Raw genomic sequence first — 6,107 nt, 5'->3', positions numbered from 1 at the left:
ATAAAACATGAGAATGCACCGTCTACATTAAAAAAAAAAATTCAAAACAGAAATATTTGTGTTTTTAACATTACTCACCAGTAAATTTATTTTCAAAAAATATTTTAAATTCCCAAATATGTAAATATTGAAGAAGCAAGTGATGCATGAATTTCCTAACTACTTGAAGCAAACTATCCTTAGGAATAATATAAAATATGATTTAGAAAATTAAAAAAAGAAAAGAAAAGTGGGAGACGTTTTCTGGTGGACGGGGGGAATGGAATGTTATGGGATTGCACAACGTGATCAGCACCATGATGTCAATATCCGTAGGAAAATAACTAATAGATTAGGAAGAAATATACACAAGGACATCCGAAATATAAAAATTATAAAAGGGTTAAAATATACATTTACTCAAAAAGTTTTCAGTTGGAAACGATGAGTACCTAAAAGTTTTTCTTAGATTAAATATTATTCAAGAAGTTTAAATTCGTGGTAATTTTATCCTATGTTGTTTAAAAAAAAAACTAACATTAATCATTAAAATATTGATATTAATCATCAATATTTTTACTAGCAAGGGATAAAATTGCTATGACTTTGGGTGTTCAATGCTCTTGAATGAATTCTTTCAAGACAAATTTGTATTTCAAGTCGTTATAAAATGATTCCTTGAAATATCTTAATTTTAGTGAAGCTTCTAGAAATCATTTTGAAATAGTGTGTGTTTTTTTAAAAAGGAATAATTACAATCAAATCTCACAAAATAGAAATAATTACTAAAAAGTCCCAATAACAATATGAGCAGCTTGTAATGACAAGTCATATAATAAAAAATGACAACCTTTAAGATTTAAAAATGATTATAACATGATTCCTTGAAATATCTTAATTTTAGTGAAGCTTCTAGAAATTATTTTGAAATCGTGTGTTTTTTTTTAAGTGAGAATTACAATCACGTCTCACAGAATAAAAATAATTACTAAAAAGTCCTAATAACAACATGAGCAGCGTGTAATGAAGAAAGACAAATTCTAGGATTTGTTTTATAATTGTAATTCTCCCTTTTTTTAAATGACATAATAATTATTATGTATAAGAAAAGTCTCATTAGTGCCGATCGAAACTCACCAAATGTTAGCCCACGTAGTGAGAATATAGTCATTGAGCCACCAATAGCTTCTTAATAATGTTGTGTAAAATGTTAAATAAAATAATTATCCAGCTTTAAAGTATACAAAATGATTAAGTGAATAATAATGTTTGCTTGATAAATGATAAGAACATTATAGCGAGTGAGAAGTTATTTATGTGTCTGCATTGGTAAGTTTAAATATGAACCTGCATATGAATGATAAGATAATAATCTTCAAACAAGTAAAAAAAAACAATTTAATCAATGAGAAATTATGTATGTATTAATTTTTAATATCTCAAAAATTAGGAAGATTATTTACTCAGAACATAAAATTCGGGGGTTTGCTACAATTTAGCTTTAACCAATATTTACTAAAAATTACTTTAATCAAAGAATATATTTCTAATTTTAATTTCAATCATGGCACAAATTTTTAGAAAAGAAATTTTTAAAAAAATAATGTAAATTATGAGCATTTTCTAAACATTGGGTGGGTTGCGAATTCATTCTTCCAATGAAACTTTCTTTTGTTTTTGCCATTTTGCTTCTGAAAATTGTAGCCACAAAAGATGGAAATCCAGTATTTTTGGCTATTGAAACTTTCTTTTTCTATTAAATTACCAAAAACCATGGCCACAAAAATGAGAAATCTTGGACTTTATTTATTTTTGGGATTACTGCAAGGACCACATGTCTAGGAAAAGTTGCCTAAGCTATTTTGTTCAAACAAAGAAGGATTTTCTATAAAAAGAAAAAAGTAGGCACACACACGAGACAAACGCTTACGACATATCTCTCCCCCCTTCTCTCTAAAGTAATTTTACAATATACTATTCATAGTTGACAAAAAATACAACTCACTTTACGCAAAATATAAAATAAGTTATATTATTTATGATATATACAAATAATGTGATTTATATATAGTTTTAAATCATATAATTTACATATTACTCCTTTCAATATTAAATAGCTATAGTAACTAATTTGTATATATTAAAAAATGATTTAAATTAGTTGTTTGAAAAAAAAACATGCTATAAATTTTGTATAATATCCTATTTAATTATTTACATTATAAACTATCATTTTTATCAAAAAAATTCAATATATGCCATGAAGGATAATACTCACATTAAGTTTTTTATATTTATTATGTCAAGTTCTCTAATCATATATAATCATAAGTCCTGTTTTTAAAATATTAGTATTTGATTATAAATCCATATGATCATGTGTGATTGGAGAACTTTATTTAATAGATATAAGAAATTTGACATAATTTATTTTTGGTGAGTAATAAATAGAGTATTAAGTTTGAGAAAAAAATTATAAATTTGAGAGATGAAGTGAATTGAAATTTTTACATTTTGGATCAAAACAAACCCCTAAACCAGCTCATACATTAAATAGCAAAAGAATGTAAATAGTATGCAAGTATATTTTAATTATTTTTCATATTTCGTGCAAAGTTAAAATTTGACTTAATTGTAGAGGAAGGCAAGAAAACTGGGGGGTGGGAATGACGTGAGGCCCATAAGCTCAAGTTGGGAAAGAAAGGGATAGCGATGGCGTGTTATTGTCAAAAGAAGAGAGACATACAGAGAACATCACAATGTTGGCTTTGGGGAGCTTTCCATCAAACAATAAGGTTAATGATGCACACAACCTTCTCTAGGTAGGGCACAAGCCCTACATCACCCCTTCCTCTCAAGAGGAGGAAAAAAAATTGCACGTGCCACGTGGATCTTCGGAAGGAGTCCAACAAATGAGTTATACTCTACATGATGTTAAATATAAAAATTAAATAACTAAGTTATACATATTAAAAAATAGTTTATTTGAAGTAATATTTACAAAAGTGTTTTTTTTGGTTAAGAACTTTTGGGGAAAATTCATTTGATTCCATTGCCAGTCCAAATATAATTTTTGAGCTCAAATTGGTTTTTAGAATTTTAAATTGGCTTTTGAAATTACAGAAATAAAATTTAAATTAGTTATTTATAATAAATATATATAAATTTCTTAAAATGTCTATTTAGAAAACAATAGATATTAAATTCTTGATCATTCTCAAATATAATATAACTATATAATGATAGCAGTTATCATAAGAGTGAGTGCAGAAACGAAGTTATCAAATTGAAAAATAAAAACATATATAAATCAATGATGTATCATAATTACTTCTTCAATTATTAATTATAACTAATTTTTCTAATCATACATACTAAAAGATTTAGTTTATATAAAAAATTACTTAATCTGAAAGCTAGTTCAATATTTAATTTGGTCATAAACATAAAACCCCAATCTACTTTATCTTTCATATTTATTCATTTTACTAAAGTAGTTTTTATAGTAGTTATATATGTTAAAAATTCCATCAAATGATAATTTTAGTTAATATACATGATTAATAAAAGTATTTTAGGGAAGATAATATCTATTTATTACAGATAACTAACTTAACAAACTTTTGTAATCTACTCAAATAAGTCAATTAGCTCTTATATTAAGAACATAAGGTATTATTATTTTTTAAAGTTCTGCCCTCAATTAAATGCTAGAAAGTTCATTTTTATCAATCGAGATAGGTAACTTTGTTCCTTCATGGGGGATATTTTAAGAAAAATATTTTAATGACACCTAAAACCTTACAATAAGACTAATAATGAAGGACCCAATGAATCTTAAAATTGGAACATAATTACGGACGGATAAAGTAATTAAATTTTTGAAGACTTAACAATTAACATTGTTAATTGATTTTTTTTTGTTTTTAAATTTAAATTATAGATTTTAAGCACGTTTTGCCAACACTTCATTAGACTTTTTTTTAAAAAAATTTTGGCCAGAACACTTATTTATAATCAAAAGCATGAGATATTAAATGTGACAGATCTATAATTTAATTCTTTAAAGAAATTTATGGTCAGTCTTTAATTATTTGGGCAACCAGATAACCCCTTGATGATGAAAGTTCCTTTTTTTTTGAAAAAAAAATACTTGTTTAAATATTTGTTTCTTCTTTTTCTTTACACTTAAAATATTGCCTGACTTTTTAATCTTTCTATAAAAACAATTATTTTGATCATAATCGTAAATATAAAATATTTTTAGGGTAATGAAAAAATAGACATTTTAAGCTTGATTTTCACACGTGGTTTGTATGAGGTATAATTAATTACATGTCGAATCTTGACATAAAAAAGCAATTTGCTTATTTTAATTGATGACGTGTGAAGTGCAACAAATATTAGACTTGAAAAGGGGAAAAAAAAAAAGCTAGAATAGTTTTAAACAAGTACATGTCTATGCAAAAAGGAAACAAAGCTATTAGGAAAAAATTAATGCAGATAACTTTAGCATGATTAAAAATGAATTCCTCTATCTCTACCAAAAAAAAAAAATGAATTCCTCTATAATTGATATTTAATTTTCTTCAATTGATTATAGTATCACCAAAACTTTCTTATTTATGAATAATGCAGAATTCTTTTATAAATTTATAATATATATATAATATCAATATAAAATCAAGATATGGAAAGAGATTAATGCGTAATTATTAAATTAAAAAAAACAATTTTCTAAATTTCACAAGCCTTGTTGACCCGTTCATGTAGATTTCGTATAATGCATGGAATCTAACTTATTTTTTGACCAGAAGCATGGAATCTAACTTAGCCATATACATATACGCACATTTTTATTGATTTTATGCATTTAATCTTATATGATAAATTGTAATATTATCAATATTGTTTGGTCAAGGGGATGATTTAGGTTTAGCTTTTCAACCTAAACCCTAGTTTAACTTGGGAACAATCCATCACAATAATGGAGTTAGGTTAAGTTAGACTAAAAAAGTGTTTGGAATTGCATAAAAATGCTTTTTAAATGTACTTTTTCGTAAAACGAGATAAATTCTTCTATATATTTACTTTGTATACCGTAAAAGCACTTTTAAAATCATAGTTTAGTTTCCATCCAAACACTTCATAAGTTAGATGATTTTGATGCTGGTTGGATTGAAATTCAATTTAACCTGATAATGAAATTTGGGCCAAATTGGTCAATTAGTTTTCGGCTTGTTTTCTTAGCCTAAATTGGTTAAGTCAGTCAAGATGATTAAACGATTATAATACTTTTTTTTTTTTAATAATCTTTGAACTAGGTCTAATTTTATGGGAGAGCCGGTCATTAGCTATTTGGCAAACAAAGGCATATGATGATGAATAAAGATGTGATCTCATTATTAAAAATACCATTGACTCAATGAAGCCCCTTAAAAATGTCAAATTCAATTAGATTCAAAGAAAAACTAATTTTATTGCTAACACTTTTTTGAGCAGGCTGTTTCCTTATTCACATCCAAAAAGGGGTCTAAATTAACTATTCTATTGTTACTCATAAATTCTTGCATCTCTTGAAGTATATGAACTATGCAATGACAAGTCTTGAAAGATTGTGAGCTGAATTATTAAAACTCAAAGGTTAAAATATATATTTGGTTCTTTATATTTATACAAATTTTTATTTTGGTCTCTTAACTTTAAAAAGCATGTTTTTAGTTATTTAACCCCAAAATCATTAGTTTTAAATCATGACGTTTTGTAATAATCATAATTGTTTTGAAAATTAAATTTAATATATTAGTATTTAAAAATGTTTTATCAGCACATGAAATTTTAATATCACCATCTTTTGTTAACAAGGGTTAAAAAACTAAAAATATACTTTTTAAAGTTTAGAGACAAAAGTAAAATCTCGTACAAAGATAAAGGACCAAATATATATTTTAGCTAAATTTAAAAGAGTTAAATCATGTGCGGGATAAACTAATAAGTGTTTTAATGGCTTGCCATGTGGGATTATCTTAACACTATCAATAATTCAAGAAGCTCTGTACATCTCATGCTTGGTATTGAGTCGTATTTTCTTTTCCACCCAAACAAACAAAGCATAATTTCAAGTTTTT

Source organism: Neltuma alba, unplaced genomic scaffold (assembly GCF_004799145.2).
Source record: "Neltuma alba isolate B1F8T4 unplaced genomic scaffold, ASM479914v2 tig00004897_pilon, whole genome shotgun sequence".
Classification (NCBI taxonomy): domain Eukaryota; kingdom Viridiplantae; phylum Streptophyta; class Magnoliopsida; order Fabales; family Fabaceae; genus Neltuma; species Neltuma alba.
The sequence above is the reverse complement of the archived record's forward strand: the minus strand, read 5'-3'. Positions refer to the sequence as shown.